Genomic DNA, 19,176 nt, shown 5'->3' on the forward strand with positions numbered 1-19,176 from the left:
TTTGGGCCTCTGCCCGGATGGGTTTTCAGAGCGGGGGTTATAGCCTCCCCCGGGGAGCGGGCGCAGGGGCTGTGGCATGGACCCGTCCCCGGGAATGGCTTCGTTCCGTTTGTACAGTGGCGGCGCTGAGAGCCAGCTGTGAACCCTGCAGCACTCCTAGTTCCAGCGCCTATGCCAGCGTGGACATTTTCTTCTTTAACCCTTCTCCCCTGGGGTTTTCCTTTCCTTTTTTGGGTCTCATTTTCCCTTAGAGGGCCTGAGTGGGGCTTAATTGTTTGGCAGGGTTGGGTGGCTGAGCCCTGCTGGCACTTCTAGGGTTGGCCCCAGCAACCTCAGGGCTTATCGCCTCAGTTATGAAAATAAAACAATTGCTTGAGCACCTCTTCCATTACAAATTAAGCACTGGCCAGGATCCTGCAAGGAGTTGGGGGAGGACCCCCACATGGAACTCAAATACCCAACCCGAGAGCCAGGGCTTAAATTCAGTCAGAGCTATCTGGAGCAGAGTTCCAGTAAATATTTTCAAACCCATAGGAGCCCCAGCATGCCTTGTGGGGCAAAAGTCCCAAGTTCTAGGAAATAATCTGTGAGAATTTAAGTGCCACCTAGGCCCCAAACAGGCAAAGACCTAACCCATGTGCCTAACTGTATGCATTGGGAGTAGCACTATCAAAGTGGGACTGCCCAAAGTGAAGCACATTAAGTCTTTGCCAAAGCAGGGCCCTAGAATGCACATCTCTGTCACAAATACGCTCAGATGTGCTTCCCAGGGGAGAAGAGACTCTTTAGTAAAGTAAGATTTATGGTCTTGATTCTCAAAAAGAAAAGGAGTACTTGTGGCACCTTAGAGACTAACCAATTTATCTGAGTATAAGCTTTCGTGAGCTACAGCTCACTTCGTCGGCTGCATAAAGTGGAAAATACAGTGAGGAGATTTATATACACACAGACCATGAAAAAATGAGTGTTGATCACTCTCCTTACAATGTGTATGATAACTTAAGATGAGCTATTACCAGCAGGAGAGTGGGGTGGGGGGAGAGAAAACCTTTTGAAGTGATAATCAAGGTGGGCCATTTCCAGCACATTTCCAGGAGTTAACAAGAACGTCTGAGGAACAGTTGTGGGGGGGAGGAATAGACAAGGGGAAATAGTTTTACTTTGCATAATGACTCAACCACTCCCAGTCTCTATTCAAGCCTAAGTTAATTGTATCCAATTTGCAAATTCATTCCAATTCAGCAGTCTCTCGTTGGAGACTGTTTCTGAAGTTTTTTTGTTGAAGAACAGTCACTTTTAGGTCAGAAATCGAGTGACCAGAGAGATTGAAGTGTTCTCTGACTGGTTTATGAATGTTATAATTCTTGACATCTGATTTGTGTCCATTTATTCTTTTACGTAGAGACTGTCCAGTTTGACCAATGTACATGGCAGAGGGGCATTGCTGGCACATGATGGCATACATCACATTGGTAGATGTGCAGGTGAACGAGCCTCTGATAGTGTGGCTGATGTGATTAGGCCCTATGATGGTGTCCCCTGAATAGATATGTGGACACAGTTGGCAACGGGCTTTGTTGCAAGGATAGGTTCCTGGGTTAGTGGTTCTGTTGTGTGGTGTGTGGCTGCTGGTGAGTATTTGCTTCTGGTTGGGGGGCTGTCTGTAGGCAAGGACTGGCCTGTCTCCCAAGATCTGTGAGAGTGATGGGTTGTCCTTCAGGATAGGTTGTAGATCCTTGATAATGCGTTGGAGAGGTTTTAGTTGGGGGCTGAAGGTGATAGCTAGTGGCATTCTGTTATTTTCTTTGTTGGGCCTGTCCTGTAGTAGGTGACTTCTGGATACTCTTCTGGCTCTGTCAGTCTGTTTCTTCACTTCAGCAGGTGGGTATTGTAGTTGTAAGAATGCTTGATAGAGATCTTGTAGGTGTTTGTCTTTGTCTGAGGGGTTGGAGCAAATGCGGTCGTATCGTAGAGCTTGGCTGTAGACTAACACGGCTGCTACTCTGAAACCAGTCTTGATTCTGGAAACACTTACGCACATGCTCAACTTGAACAGAGTAGAGCTGTTTGGAACATTTTCCAATCAGTCACAGTTTCAACAACAACAAAAAGGAGGAAAAATAATTCTATGGGTTTTTCACAGATTTCAAACCTCCTTCTGTCACCCCCCTATTTTCCCCCCCTAGGTCTACTCTACCTCCACAAGATGTGGTAGCTATGTTGATAGGAGAAGCCCTACCTTCAACATAGCGCTGACTATGCCAGGGGTTAAGTCAGTAAAACTACATCGTTCAGGGGTGTGGATGTTCCATAACCCTGAGTAACATAGTTATGCTAGCATAAAAAGATAGCATAAAAAGTCTCCCTTTTTCTGAAGGTTAGCATTTACAGAAGGAAGAGCCCTATTTTATGGCCCATTGAATAAGAATTATACAGTAGAACCTCAGAACGACAAACACCAGAATTACGAACTGACCAGTCAACCAGACACCTCATTTGGAACTGGAAGTACACAATCAGGCAGCAGCAGAGACCAAAAAAGAAAAAGAAAAGCAAATACAGTACAGTACTGTGTTAAATGTAAGCTTCTACAAAATAAAGGGAAAGTTTAAAAAAAATATTTCACAAGGTAAGGAAACTGTTTCTGTGCTTGTTTCATTTAAATTACAATGGTTAAAAGTAGAATTTTTCTTCTGCATAGCAAAGTGTCAAAGCTGTATTAAGTCAATGTTCAGCTGTAAATTTTTGAAAGAACAACCATAATGTTTTGTTCAGAGTTAAGAACATTTCAGAGTTACGAACAACCTCTATTCCCTAGGTGTTCATAACTCTGAGGTTCTACTGTAGTACAGCTGGTCAGAAACTGGAATTCCCATTCCATGGAAATTCTGAAATTTCAAAAAACTTCCATTCCAAAATGGAATGAAAAATTAAATTTTCCCAGGAACAGGAATTCCAAATATTTTTTTTAGAAAAAAATCAAAAGGGCATTTCATTTTGTATTTCTCTAAACACTTCTGAGGTTCCCCAAGCTGCTCAGAGTTCCAGGATCCTGCTTTATTGGGAAGCCAGACAGCTTGGGAGCTAAGGTTTTTAGGCTGCCAAGGAGCCAGGACCCTGAAAGACCTAAAACGCCTGACAGGCTGCCCAGAGCCAGATGGCCTCAGAGGTGAGAATGATTTTCCAATGGAAAATCTAAATTGTCTAGCAAAATTGAAATTTTTTTGTGGAAAATTTTGATTAGTCAGAAAGTGATTTTTCCTTTGGAAAATAATTCTAACAGAAGATTGCCCCAACCAGCTCTACATTGTGTACTGCCACAGAACCTGGAGACCTGGACAAATCTAAACAGTCAGTTTCTCCAGCAAGGAGAAAATGTACAGGTAATGATTTTAGGATCGAGAGAGAGTGCAGCTGCAGCACACTTTTGCACTCTCCCAGCCCTGGTCTACACTGGGGGTGGGGAAGAGACACACACACCGATCTAAGTTACGCAATTTCAGCTATGTGAATATCGTAGCTGAAGTCCACGTACTTAGATCAATTTACCATGGTATCTTTACCGCGGTGAGTCAACTGCTGCCGCTCCCCCGTCGACTCCGCCTGCACCTCTCGCGGCGGTGGAGTACAGGAGTCGACAGGCGAGCGCTCGGGGGTCGATTTATTGCGTCTAGACCCCTGCTGGATCGATCTCTGCCCACCAATCTGGCGGGTAGTGTAGACATACCCTCAGAAGCTGATTATGGGGTGGGGCTGCAATACAGGAAAAGTCTGACTGCTGCAGAACGCTCATATTAGAAAAAAGGTCACCCAGTATTAAACCATAAAAACTTTTAGGAACCCACTCAATAATTTGGGAAATGAACCCTTGGCATAGGAAATTACGGCCCATTCCTAAAAGAAAAATAAATGGTTGACTATATCAATAAGAGGGAGTATGGTCTAGTGGTTAAAGCTGGAGATCTAAATTCTGCTTCTGGTCCTGTCATAGACTAACTTAGTTCCTGATGTTGCGTGAGTTACTTCATCATCTTTGCTTCAGTTCTCCCATCAATGATAACATCAAAACAGCTTTACTGGGGCATTGTGTGGTTTAATTCATTCACGTTTTAAAGCATTTTGAATCCTTGTATGGAAGGAATTATAGAGATGCAAAAAACTATTATAATCTAACATGTTCTGTCAGGTAGTTCCTTTAAATGCTTTAGACTGAGAATATTCCAGCAAAACAGTTAATCTTTAAAATTTAATCCTTTTACATTAAGTGGAATAGCAATCCTCTGATGCAATGGGATCAGAGAACATAGAATGGGACTAGAGATGGAAATGGTTGATTCCTTTTCCATCTACAAAGTATTTGGATATTGTGTTTTAAACTGAAATTTCTTGCACAGGGCCTCCAAAATGGGTACAACATATATCATCAAGCAAGGATTTGCTACACCATAGGGATTTTTACAGGGGCATAATTTGAGGAAATGGAGGAATTTAATTCCAAGCCATGCGAGATCAGTAGTTGCAGTTGCAGTAAACATTTTAAGGAATGCCATACACTGCACCCACGCTGTAACTGGGGAACTCACACAGGTTAGCAATTGGGGGAAGATTATTCTTCATTTTTGGAAAAAATGATTTCTTTTTATGTTTGCTGTCTCTCTCTATCCCTACCTGTACTTCTTGGTTGATGGCAGAAATTGGGGACATTGATGGTATGTGGGGAAAAGCATCCCTAACCACCTGGCAGTGTTATTAATTAATTATTATTATTTATTATTTAACTAACATTTATATTGCAGTAGTGCCTAAGCCACAACCTGGTTGGGCCCAGTCATGCAAGGCAATTACTGTGGTGGCTGATGTCCACGCTACCCTCCTTCTGTTGGTGGTGTGCGTCCTGAGCAGGAGCAGTGTGGGGATCTCTCAGTGGGGGCCAGGGCTCTAAGCTCCATACAGCTCTCTGCCCGGAGCCCAGCTGCACCCCAGGCTTCTTGCTCCCCCCACTCTCAGCTGGGAATGGGGGGAAGCTGCCCAGGGCATCTTGCCTCCAGCAGGGAGATCCACACCTGGAGTCCAGCCGGCTGCTGTGCTCCCGGCGAGGAGCCGGGACCTGGGGGGCAGGAGGGGGACAGTAGGGCTCCCAGTGGGGAACCCAGACGGCAGCCCTGCTTGGAGCAGAGACCAGGTAGCAACCCCCTGGGGAGCCCAGAGCTGGCTTTCTTGTCAATTTCACGGATCCAGCAGAGCCATGAAATTGACAAGACAGCCAGCAGCCAATGTAGGGAAGACAGTATCTACACAGACACTGCGCCACCCTAACTATACCGACATAAGCCCTACGCGTCTCACGGAGAAGGAGTTATTATGTCGGTGTAGTAGGAGCACTTACTTCAGCGGGAACAAGGCTGTAGCATAGACACTATGCCATATTGACATAGGTCAGGTCAACATACACTGCCTTATGTCGACCTAACTCTCTCGTGTAGACCAAGCCTGAGACCATACTAGGATATTGTCTATGTGTTAGGGCTTGTCTACATTACCCGCTGGATCGACGGGCAGCAATTGATCCAACGGTAAATCGACCACCGAGAGCTCTCCCATCAACTCTGGTGTTCCACCAGGGCGAGAGGCAAAGGTGGAGTCGACAGAAGAGCACCAGCTGTCGACTTACCACAGTGAAGACACCATGGTAAGTAGATCTAAGTACGTTGACTTCAGCTACGTTATTCACATAGCTGAAGTTGCGTAACTTAGATTGACACCCCCCCACTCCCACCCTCCCCACGCCCAGCGTACACCAGGCCTTAGAGAAATGCTTTCCCTCTCCATTCTCACTTTAATTCTGGTTTTGGGTGGCCAGAGTCCTACTACTGAGTGGGAGCCACTGACTGCATGGAGGAGCACCACAAAGACCAGGATTGGAGCAAGAAACACTCCGCAGTGTTGCCAACTCATAAGATTTTATCACAACTCTTATGGTGTTTTTCTTAAAGTCCTGGCTCTTGGAGTCATGTGATTACATGAAATCTCAGATTTCATAAAAACAAGGTACATTTTTGGCCCTCATAGTTGCAGAGAAAAGCTTGAAAACCTGAACCCTAAAACGCTCAAAACCCAGAAGGCAAATTAAAAGAACCCTATTTTTTTAAAAAAAACCTCAGGGGGACCTGATGTGATTTTCAAATGCATGGGGATGGTAACACCAAAACAGGGAGGAAGAGGGCCTCGGACAAGGCAGGCTGAGTAGTAGAAGATTATCATAGTGCCTAGGTGCCCCAGTCATGGACCAAGACCCCATTATGCTAGGAGCTGTACAAACACAGAACAAAAGACATTGCCTCCCCCCAAAATGCTGACAGATGCTGTGCTGAGAGCAGGGAAGGGAGCAGGAATCTTTGGTTGCCTGAAGTGGAAGTGCTCTCAAAGATAGCAGCAGCAATTGCAGGTTCCCCAGGACCACTCCCTTCCCATGTTAGCACCCTAGCATGCTAGTTGATATTCCTACTCTAAACCATTCAGTTCTGGGTGTTCCTGGTTTTGGAAATACATCTCAGTAAATTGTTTCTCTCACTATTACCCTCCTTGTGGGAGCTATGTTAAGTTTTTCAGTGTTTTCAGGCTCACTGTCTTCTGAGGAAATGTTTATAATTTGTCCAAGGCAACTCAATGTGGTCAGAGCAAACCCCTAGTGACTGACAGAATATACTTGGAGGTTCTAAGGTCTGTATGAACTAGTGCACAGCCCACTTTCTTCAACTGTTACCAAGTATGTCACTCATCTCAGAATCACTTTTCCATTCACCAACATTAGAGTAGCATGGGGGAAACTATCTAGGTGTTTATACAATGTTCATCCAGAGGGATCTTGCTCAGCGACAGCTTCTTGCTCTCCGTACCTGAGGCCCATTTGTCAAGTGCACTGCTCCTCTTCCCATTCAAGCAGAATGGTGAACTCTAATGTGATGGGTGAGCATGTGTGCATGAAACTTTTTGTTCAACATTATTAAACTGTACAATGGGTATATGCAGTGGTGGTATAGCCGTGTTGGTCCCAGGATATTAGAAAGACAGGTGAGTGTGGTGATATCTTTGATTAGTGAGAGAGACAAGCTTTTGAGCTTACACTGAGCTCTTCTTCAGGTCTGGGAAACAAAGGTCTGGTCTACAATACAGACCTATATCGGTATAACTATGTCACTCAGGGGTGTGAAAAATCCACACCCCAAAGCAATATAGCTATACCCCCCATGTAGACAGCGCTATGTTGGCGAGAGAGCTTCTCCCACCAACATACCTACCTCCTGTCGGAGAAGTGGATTAACTATGCCTTAGCTTAGACAGAGCATCTCCATTATAGTGCTACAGTGGCACAGCTGTAGTGTAGACTTCCCCTACTCTGAAGGCTTGGCTACACTTACATTTTATAGCGCTCTAACTTGCTGGCTCAGGGGGGTGAAAAATCACCCCATGTGCAGCGAGTCAGAGCGCTTTAAAGCGCTAGTGTAAACAGCCGCGCTCCCAGCGCTTGGAGCTAGTCTCCTCGTGGAGGTGGATTACCAGGAGCACTGGGAGAGCTCCCATGGGAGTGCTCCCGCGACAGCGCTTTGAAGTTTCCAGTGTAGCCATGCCCTGAGTGTCAGAGCTACTTGCAAGGTGGAGCAGATTGCTTAGCATAAGTAGTTAACAGATATTTCAAGGAACCATTCAAAGTGAAGTGGCCCGTGAACTCACCTGTCATAAGGATGAAAGAAGGGGGGTGGGAAAGCAGATGGGGGGACTGTAGTGTATAGATTGTTGTAATAGGCCATAAATCCAATGTCTCTGTTCAGTCCATGATTTTTAGTGTCTGGCAAAATTATAAATTTAAGCTCCCAAGCTCATCTTTCGAAAGTGTTGTGCAAGTTTCCTTTGAGGATGAGGACTGATCACCTGTGGGTGAACGCTTTTAACAAAGCAATCACTCTGTATCTAACCTATCAGACCTGATCCTCAAAGGAAACCTGCAAAACACTTGCAAAAGACAAGCTTAGGAGCTTAAATTTATAACTTTGCTAGACGCTAAAAATCATGGACTGAATAGAGACACTGGATTTATGGCCTATTACAACAATCTACAACCCCTCTCCCGCAGCTGCTTTCCCACCCACTCACCCCCTTTATTTCCTCCCTATGATAGGAGGGATGTTAACGGGCCACTTCACCTTGAATGGTCCCTTGAAATATTTGTTAACTACTTATGCTGAACAATCTGTTCCACCTTGTGACACTCTGGGTAAGGGCATGTCTACACCACAAAATTAAGTCAACAAAATTTATGTCGGTATACAGACACTGCAGTAATTACATCGCTTGTACGTGTCTACACTTTGCTCCTTTTGTCAGCGGTGCACGTCCTCATCAGGAGCGCTTGCACCAATTGAACAGTCGACGTAGGCAACACAGTGTCTACACTGAGACAGCATTGACTTAACTACCTCACTGTTGACTCTACATCTCTCATGGAGGTGGAGTTAAGTTGGTGTAGTGGATGAATTACATAGGTGGGAGCGAAATTTTAGTGTAGACACTTACATAGTTAGGTCAACATAAGGTGCCTTGCGTCGACCTAACTCTGTAATATAGAACAGGCCTAAGTTTCCCAGACCCGAAGAAGAGCTCTATGTGTCTCAAAAGCTTGTCAATCTCAAGAAGTTGGTCCAGTAAAAGATATTACCTCACCCACTTTGTCTTCACAATGGTTAGGCAGCTGACATGCTGGGCCCACTGTCTATCATGCTGTCCAATAATGTCTCGTTGTTTCCTTGTGCTCCCCCCTCCCCCACATCTCTCTTACTGTATCCATCTGTTGTCTCTTGTCAGATACTTACACTGTAAGCTGTTTGGGACAGGGACTGTCTCTTTGTTCTGTGTTTGTGTAGCACCTAGTATATAGGGTTGTGGTCCATGACTGGGGCTTTCAGACACGACTGCAACAGCACGCAAGTGAACAGATACATATACATACACCCTGAGGCAGAGTCTGTTCAGGCTTATAGCTGGATAAAGCATTTTAGAAATATAGTTTTAAAAAACAGAAACAACATGAAGTTAAGACTTTTGAGTGAGAGGAAGAAAATATATATATATATATACACACACAGACACATACACAAACACACACACAAAAACCCTCTCAATATTAATTATTTTTCACTTATCGGAGAACCATCATTTTGCTCAGTTTTTTGGTTAGGTTTTGGTTCATTTATTTGCTATTCAGTTTGTGAACCATGTGTCTGTCAATTAAGTCTCCAAACACTTTGGAAAGACTACAATGAAATTAGTTAAAATCCACATTGTACACATTTAACTGGTACAAAAGCCAGAAGTTTACAGATTCCCCATAGTACCTATGTCATTCAAATTTAAACAACAACAAAAAAGCAACTCCCTCCTAACCAGCCCACCTCAGGCAAATGACTGAATAAACAGATGGGGCTTGCAGTGCCCATTTAGCAGTTTAACAATGGTTAACGTAACAATGATTTTGTATTGTCTACACAGGTGCTGAGCTCCCCAGATTGTAAGAAGAAAAGCAAATGATTCTCCCTGTTGGCTTTAGAGCATTCATCTGGTGAGCAGCATCTCCTTTGTCATCAATGTTGGGCCCAATCCCACTTGGATAATTCCCCTCCCCGGTTTAAGGCATACAAATCAGGTCCTTTGTCAGCAGACTAGCAAGGTGGTACATTCCCATGTGGTTCTTAATTATTCCTCACTGGTATATCTGACAGTTTTTTTAAATGGCTGATTTAGCGTTCTTAGACAAGATGGGATTGTGTTGACTCTGTCTGTATGACGTACTGTACCCACTTACCCTCAGGTTACTGAAGGAGGTCTTTAGGATCTCATTTGGGGCAGAGGCAGAGAGTCAATGGATCCATTTCTGAGTTGCTTACCTGTGTTTCTTCAGTTTAAACCCAGACAGGAACTGTGTATTGAACTGCTTTTTCTCCAGCTGCATCATCTCACTCTCTTCTCCCCTTAAAACAAGGTTCACTGTAAGTGACTGTCATGATGTAATTAGCTGGCATGATTAGATGAACTGCTGTTTGTTTAATCATGGCTCTGTTTAAAATACTTGCTGCAACAGGAGAAGGGAAAAATCAGTTTTACCAGCTTTCTTCATTTCCATCAATGCCTACTTGAAAAACAGCATTGCCCCTTGGCATGACTTCAGATCCTGCATATTTTACTGGACATCTTTAATGCCAATATGTTGTCTGACATGACTGTGGTGTCAGTAAACATGGTAGTGCTCTTTTTTTGCTTACATCTGGTGTATTCATGGAGGATGGAGTTCAATCCTCTGCTGATAGCCAGAACAAGGGCCGTCCAATTATATGAATTTCACTCAAAATGCATCGGACTGATTTCATTCAGACAAACATGACGATCAATAGTTTGCTGTCTCCCTCCAGTCCTCATTCGTAAAAGTTTTTCCACAATGACAGATGAGTATTTGAAGGCCACGTTTCCCAGGGGCATCAACCCAGTGACTATATTTGAAAATTTGGTCTTGCAAGAATTTGCATGTATAAGTGTGGGTACAGATCAGATAACCATTGAGAACTAATTACCCAATTTGTATGCTCTGCTATTGTGCGTGAAAATATGGGGATTTTGAACATGCAGTTAATCACACTTGCAAATTTACACCATTTACAATTTACAATTTTTTGAAAATGTGCCCTCCTTGTTTATATAATTAATTTAAAAGTTATGTTTAATCTCAGTCCAGTAAGGTTTAATTTTAACTGTATTCTCTCAACAGGTACATTATTTGCTTAATTATAATCATTAGTATTTATAGCACTTTTAGGGCTAGACTGACTCTAGCCCTAAGGTGAGTATGAGGGAATAAGTACTTCCTTATAGCCATGCAGCTGCATTATGGATTCTGGACTGGAGCTCCGGGTATAGGAGGGAGTCAAATGGGAGTGACACCATTGTAGACTGTGTGCCCACAGAGTTTTTGAATGCCTGCTGTAACTCAGGCTGCTGTGATGCACAACAGTCTCACAAGTCCTGAGGGGTCCCCTTACCATGAATGGGTCTGGAATCTTGAGTCCCAGTCATCGAATGCCTAACACTCCCACCCACAAACACGTGTGCAGGAAGGGTCTCGGGAGTACAGAGCCATGGCTCCATTCCCTCCTCCACACAGCCAGCAAACTGATCAAGTGCACCCTGAAATGGGGTGAAATAATGTCATACACCCCCAGTCACAGTGAGGGAGGAGCAGGGGAGGAATTGTGTGAATGTCTGTATCACGATCCTTCACAGTGCTGTTCTGGAGGTGATACAGCTATGTCTGCCCTATACCCAGGGCTGAGACTGAATCTAGTCCTAATCTGCAAATCCCTGATGCTGGAAATCAGATCCCTGCAGGTGGATCCCAACAAAATCAGTAAAAAGAAAAGGAGTACTTGTGGCACCTTAGAGACTAACCAATTTATTTGAGCATAAGCTTTCGTGAGCTACAGCTCACTTCATCGGATGCATACTGTGGAAACTGCAGAAGACATTATATACACAGAGACCATGAAACAATACCTCCTCCCACCCCACTCTCCTGCTGGTAATAGCTTATCTAAAGTGATCACTCTCCTTACAATGTGTATGATAATCAAGTTGGGCCATTTCCAGCACAAATCCAGGTTTTCTCACCCTCCGCCCCCCCCACAAACTCACTCTCCTGCTGGTAATAGCCCATCCAAAGTGACCACTCTCTTTACAATGTGTATGATAATCAAGGTGGGCCATTTACCAGCAGGAGAGTGAGTTTGTGTGTGTGGTTTTTGAAAAGGGGGGGGGGGGTGAGAAAACCTGGATTTGTGCTGGAAATGGCCCACCTTGATTATCATACACATTGTAAAGAGAGTGGTCACTTTGGATGGGCTATTACCAGCAGGAGAGTGAGTTTGTGGGGGGTGGGGGGGGCGGAGGGTGAGAAAACCTGGATTTGTGCTGGAAATGGCCCAACTTGATTATCATACACATTGTAAGGAGAGTGATCACTTTAGATAAGCTATTACCAGCAGGATAGTCGGGTGGGAGGAGGTATTGTTTCATGGTCTCTGTGTATATAATGTCTTCTGCAGTTTCCACAGTATGCATCCGATGAAGTGAGCTGTAGCTCACGAAAGCTTATGCTCAAATAAATTGGTTAGTCTCTAAGGTGCCACAAGTACTCCTTTTCTTTTTGCGAATACAGACTAACACGGCTGTTACTCTGAAACAAAATCAGTGAGGTTCTACATGGGCGTAAGATTTTGTCTGCACAGATCCAGTTGCAGGATCAGGGCTTAGATCTCAAAATCCTTTTTCAAAGGTAGGTAAGCATTATTATCCCTATTTAGAGGTGTGGGAAACTGTTTTATTGCAGTGTAGACACACTTAACCTTAAGGGTTAAGTGACGAGCTAAGCATCACACACCAAATTAAAAAAGCGTAAATGGTTTCAGTTCAGGGCACAGGAAAGTTATTCTTACTGGACATTTTTTTTTTAAAGGTCAGCATATTACAATGTATATCTTTGCACGTAGGAGTTGTTTGACTTTATCCTGTTTGTTCCTTCAGCAAATCTTTGGCTTAGAGAGCTTCATTGTATTTTACTGTGTGTGTCTAAAGGGTTTACGTATTTATTAATGTGGGATTCGCAGTGTACCAGAAATAGTGGCAAACTTCGAATAGTAGAAAAATAGAAATCCTGTGCCTCCCCTTGTCATCAGTGATTATCATCAGGGAATGATTTTCCTGACCATGTGCCATTCATACTGTAGCATGTCATTTATTACTCCTCCTCCCCATAACAACAGCAACAAAACAACAGTTTAGCATTTATAGAGAGCTTTTCAAGCATTGCCATACTCATTCAGATAATCCCAGTGAAATCATGGGACCACTCACAGAATAAGAAAAGGATTTAACCCTAATTAACTAGCATTCACAAAGACTCTTTGAGGTAGGTAAGTATTTGAAACCTCACTTTACTGATTGGGAAAACTGAGAGAGAGAGATTAAGTGACTCACAATGAATCAGCCTCAGAATTGGGATTGGTCCTTATGGAAAAACTAGCATGTGATCATGTCATTAATGACTGAATCATAATACATGCACACAAGGGGGACAAATCAAGATTGCATGGGCATTTATATCCCACTCCCTACCTTGATATCTGAAATTGTCACATGCTCTGTATATGTGAAGAGTTTTGTATATGTGTTACAACATGAAGATGTTAATGTTCTACACTATATACAATGCATCTGTTTTGTCTGCACTTTGAATATGGAGTATTCCATTGGAATGATTTTCCTTTTGAGAGGTTCAGAAGAATATCCTGGACTGCTCTGTGGCTGGTTTGTGCTGTACCATGGGCTTCAGTAAAGGGAGTATGGCAATGTTTTCCCTATGCCCCAGAGATCCCAACCTACCATTTCAGCCCTTTGGGGCTGTTGGGAGCAGGCATAATTTAGAGCAATTTGAGGGTTGTTAATCTAAACTGTACTGGGGGACTGGCTCATCCCACAGCCAGCCCCGCATTGGGGAGTGCAAAAGTCACCTTTGTGTCCTTTCTTCCCATGATGCAATTTCTACTACATGGCCACAACTGAGGATATCAACTCATGGTGTTATGGGTGGGATGTTAACAGTGAAATGAAATTGACCAAAATGTATGCAGTCATTTCACTTTAAGTCCTGAATCTAAAATTATTTAGTTATAAAGCTATGAAATTTCTCTCTGTAAGACCAAAATATACATGTTAAATCAGAATGTTAATATAAAGGGTTTTTCCATAAGCAAAATATTGAATGCAATGAAGAGAAAGGAGGGGAATCTATTAAACTGACCCTTTGGCTGGAAGCATCAGGATCTCTTGAGCTCTAATCCCAATTTTGACATTGATTCCATTGACAGACTGGTATAAATCACTTACCCTGTGCACTTCAATTTCCCTATGTCTGAAATGGGGTTAATAATACTGACCTCAGCTAACCTGCTTGATGTGAAATTAATTAGTTGATGTTTGTAAAATGCTCTGAAGAGGACTAGGTGCTAAGTGTTGTTATGATTTTAAAGTAGAAACGGGCCAGACTTTTTCTTGCCTTTGTTAAATTAGTTTCATTTTCTATGGGTTTACAGTTGATCATAAAACTATATTTATTACCATCAAGAGGAAAGTAATTATGAGTGTGCCAACAATAACCACAGCAATCTAGTGTGATGGTTATCAAAAGCTCTTGATGGAACTACCAGGCTCTTCAGTGAAAGGATTGTTTTTCATCAGCCTGTTTCATGCTACTTGTTTCCTATAGATTTCATTGCAGTCTGGATCAGGTAGGTCTTATACCTGGATCTTCCTAGTTTTCTTTAATAGAGGTTTCAGTCAGCAGGTTCACAACTAAATCTCCCAGTTGTGAATTTTGGGACTTGCTTGCTGCTGTGCCTATTTGTAGGTACATTGACTGCTGATACTTTGCAAAACACAGCTAAAAAATATGGAGGGGCTCCTCCTGCAGTTCTTACTCAAGGTGAAATCCCCTTGACTCTAATGGCAAATTGCCTCAGTAAAAGTGCAGAAATGGGCTCTGCCTTATAATCTATTTACATTGCTTAACTCCTTGAGTTATTTTAGAAAGTCAGTCTCAAATCACTGAGCAGAAAACATGTTCTTTCATAAGTTTTGTACTTACATAGCATTGTTCATGCAAGGATCTCAACATTGTTTACAACTAACTAAGCCTCCCAGCATCACCCAGGGGTGGTTAAATACAAAGTATAATTTTACAGCTGCGTAAGTGGCAGTACAGAATTTGCCAGCCTGTCAGTATCAGCCTTAAATAGAAGCCTAGGGTGAAATCCTGGCCGTACGGAAGTTAGTGAGAGTGTTGCCGTTGATTTGAGTGGAGCCAGGATTTCACCCTGAAGTCTTCACCCTCAGTGGCTTGACCTAGCTCTTGGACCACACGTAAGAAGAGAGACACCTAGAGCAGACACTCCCATCATGGCCAGTTTCCTCAGCTCCAGAAGAATTATGCCCCTGGATGAAAAAGAGCTGGCAGAGACTTAAAACACAAGTGAAGTGATGGTTATGCTGGTAGAAAGGGAGAAACACCTTGAGAACATAGGAGAAGCCATGCCTACTCCCATCTGTCAGGGATGTCTGTCCAGCGGTCATTTATCAGAGTGGTGCAGAAACATCGACTCACACTCAACTCTGTCCTCAGCTTAGACCCAGTGCCTCCAGGAGGTGAAGCAGAGATGGCACAACACTGCGGGCGGAGAGGGAGGAATATCTTTAGGCCACTTTGCACCTATCGGCTATTTCAGGGGCTGAAACAGCCTCCAGCGTAATTTAGGCAGCTCGGGGGGCTACTCAAGCCATCTCTTGTTGTTGCCTGTAGCATGCCACACAAGCCAGAATGGCAACAGCAGCACGTGCTACATCCTGACCCTTACTGATGAACACCAGGGCTCCCACATATTACAGCAGTGGCCAGAAATGCCTTCTGCCATCTCTGGCTGGTCTGTTTTCTTTCTTCACTCAGAGGAAGACCTCAGGAATAGGTCTCACTAATGGGAGAGCAGAGAAGACAATCTAACCGAGAGAGTGCTGACAGTTCTTTAATTCTGGTATTTGTGCCTAGATGGTCTGGTGATGGCAGCACTAGAAATAGATAGATTTTTAAAGTTATATAGGAGATCATTTTCAAAAATACTGCAGAATTTTTCTCTTCACCCCTTCTTCCCCCACACTCCTCCGAGTATATATATTTCTTTTTCCTCTTCTTCTGGAGGGGATAAACAAGCTAGGCACGCAAACATTTTACTTCAGATGCCTGTCATTCTTACTATTATACATTTGTTTCCAGACTCTAGTCTCTTGGAATACAAGATAGTTGTGAGGAAACTCTTAATTATTTCCACTGGGGCTTTACATGGAAATATAAAAGTTAGTTATGAGGATGTGGGGATTCAAACATAAGGGAAAGACAGGAAATATTTCTATTGCCTATTTAAAACAAACCCCAAATAATCTGAGCAGATGTTTTGATGTTTTCCTGCACTGACTCACACCGTTTAATGCGTGTTTTAAGTGTAATCAAGATCGCAAGACACACATATTACAAACTGATTACTGCAGCCAAACAATGCAGTATCACCAAGAATAGAAGCCCCCACTAGTTTATAAACAGTTTATCTAGACATCAGTAAACACACTACAATGAAAGGCAAATCCACAGCTCTTATAATAATACTTTGTACTTCTACAGCGTCTCTCGAACCATGTTGCAAACATTAATGAATTGTCTCACTAATTACATGTGGCCCTGTGTGGGTAAGACATTGAACTGGGACTCAGTTCCTTGCCCTGTCAGTTATCCTCCAAGTCACTGGGCATGTTGCTAAGAGCCTGATTCTAAACCAACTTCCACACCTACTTAACTTTATGTCTGACAGTAAGTCCATTAATTTCAATGGGAAGCATGTGTCCAAGGGTATGTCTACATTGCAATTAGACACCCATGCCTGACCCATGCCAGCTGACTCAAGCTAAAGGGCTCAGGCTAAGGGGCAGTTTATTTGAGGCATAGATATTCTCTCTGGGACCCTCCCACCTCGTAGGGTCTTACAGCACCGAAGCCAAAACATCTAGATTGCAATGGAACAGCCCCTTGGCCGGAGCCCTTCCAGCCTAAGTCAGCTGGCACAGACCAGCTGCAGGTTTTTAATTTCAGTGTAGACATACCCTAAGGGCAGGTCTACACTACAGCCTAAGTCAATATAACTTATGTCTCAGGGGTGTGAAGAATCCCCCACTCCAAGCGATGCAAGTTTTGCACTGTCCACACCACTTCTCACCAAGGTGGAGTACTTATTGGCACAGCTGCACCGATGTAGCGCTGTCATGAAGACTTGCCCTAAGAGTTTCCAGAGTAAAGAGGCCTTAATCTCTCTATGCAGTTCCTCATCTATAATGAAGGGATATCACCAGCGGGTTGCAAGTTTAAATCTGATCACGCTTGTGAGGCGCTCTGATACTACAGCAATGGGGCCCTACAAGTATGTAGACATATAGGAAAATATTGTCCTCATTTTACAGATGAGAGAAAACTTGCAAAACTTAGAGGTTAAATGACTTGTTCAGGTCCCATATGAAGTCTTTAGCAAACCCTGGAGCTGCACTCCCTAGTCATGAGGCTTGCATACTAGTCTTCACCAGGAATGCTGTTTGTGCTGTGAAAGTATCACTACCATAACACATTTGTCTTTTGCTTCAAATAGGAATTTTAAATTAAACTCATGTGTTTGTTTTGACTTTTATATATTAGTTCTTTTTTACTTATCATTGAGATGTTTAAACTTCTCTTTTGTTTAAATAAAATAATCAGAAGGGCAATAGTGAAATACAGTAATTTTACTGTATGTTTTACACAGATTTTTCCAGATTTTTCTTGCTTTTGCATAAGAGCCAATTCTTTCCTTATTTCAAACCTAAAACTCAAAGTGAAACTCTGGCTGAGGAACTCCATGCAGACAGACAGGAAAAAAAGGTCTCACAATCTATCTGTGAACTGGAACTGGCTTGCACAGCTCTATGGATTTGGACCAAAGAATAAGACTGTCAGTTGAATCAATGACTACCTTGAGGGCAGTACAAGTCACAAACAATTGTTGGTTCATTCTTTGGGAGTCCTTATTAATCATATAAGAAAGGGTAAAGCAATTATCTGAAGTACAATAGTCCCTCTTGAAATCTATGTACTCTTCAAAAATAGGTTTACTGTCTCCCCTCAGGACAGTAATTTTCATAACAGAAATCTGGCAAAAAAAAACTTTGGAAACTACTTCCAGTAAATATATATGTCTACAAGTCTTCCCTGTCTCCTATACAGCGATAATTATATTTCCTTTCCAGCTTAGAGGAATTGTTTCAAATATGATAATATAATTAAAAAGTTGAACAGGCAAGGAGTCCACCAGACAAGGAAAGAATTATACACTTGTGCAGGAATCGAGTTCATGCCAGGAGCTTTTCTCTTCCTTTGTGTAAAAACCACAGCAGTGACCTCCCTCTCAGTAACAGAATCCTCAGAACCAAACTGCATACAAGAAAGATGTAAAGGAAAACTCGCAGGACGTGAACACCAAAAACAGCTTAATGATGGGAGATCCAATGGGCAGAAATTTCAGTATCAACATTAGCTGTGTGTGCATTGTTTATGCCTGAGGCCATAAGGAGACCAAGTTGTTTGAAGTCCTTGGCTTCTTGTGTGTGTAATATGTCTGTAGTATGTATTATCGCAGCACAAGCCAGACAACAGACATTTATTCTTTCCAAAAGTCACCAGAGATTGGCAGAATTGTTTTAATATTTAAAACATTGGATGTCTGGCATCTCTAGTGTATCACTCCTTACACAAGTACTGCCGTGGTCAGCATTAGGCATGAGTCAAAGTTGCGGTTCAACACATGAGTTTCTGGCTCTTCCACATTAATAGAAGCACACAGACATTTATTAGTTGGGGGCTATTTTTGCATGTGTGATGTATTATGTCACTTTTAAAAAAAGTGAATTTCATGTTCAGAAAATGGACAGAGTTCAAGACTTAAAAGCCTCTTTATATCCACAAAACGGGTACAGCATGGAGGTGAAGTCAACTGCAATGGGCTTTGGAACAGGCCCCAAAGTTTTTCCCGTGCTTCATTGCCAATGTGCCTCAACCATATTCTGGCGGGACCACCTATTTGTGAGAGTATAGTGTTCCCTAATGTAGAGAGCACCGTAAAACAGAGAGGGTATTTTGTATTCGTCTTTGCATTCATTCCATCTGTGGCAGTTTCAGGAGATCAGCCAGCTCAGCCGGAGGATTCCTGATGGACATTTATCCACAGCACAACTCTATGAGAACAAATCAGCACAATTTTCTCTCTGCTTTGGAGAGACACTTGTCTTTTGTAAAAGATGTTACATTAGCAGAGCTATTGGGGAATGGGTATCGTGTGCAGCTATTATATGTCTTCTCTTTCATTAATACCTAATTCACTACATTATTTAATTATATATCTTACACACGTGCGCATGGGCACACACACACACACTTTTAAGACTGGGACAGCTCTAGAG

This window comes from Caretta caretta, chromosome 3 (assembly GCF_965140235.1).
Source record: "Caretta caretta isolate rCarCar2 chromosome 3, rCarCar1.hap1, whole genome shotgun sequence".
In the NCBI taxonomy this organism is placed as follows: Eukaryota; Metazoa; Chordata; order Testudines; family Cheloniidae; genus Caretta; species Caretta caretta.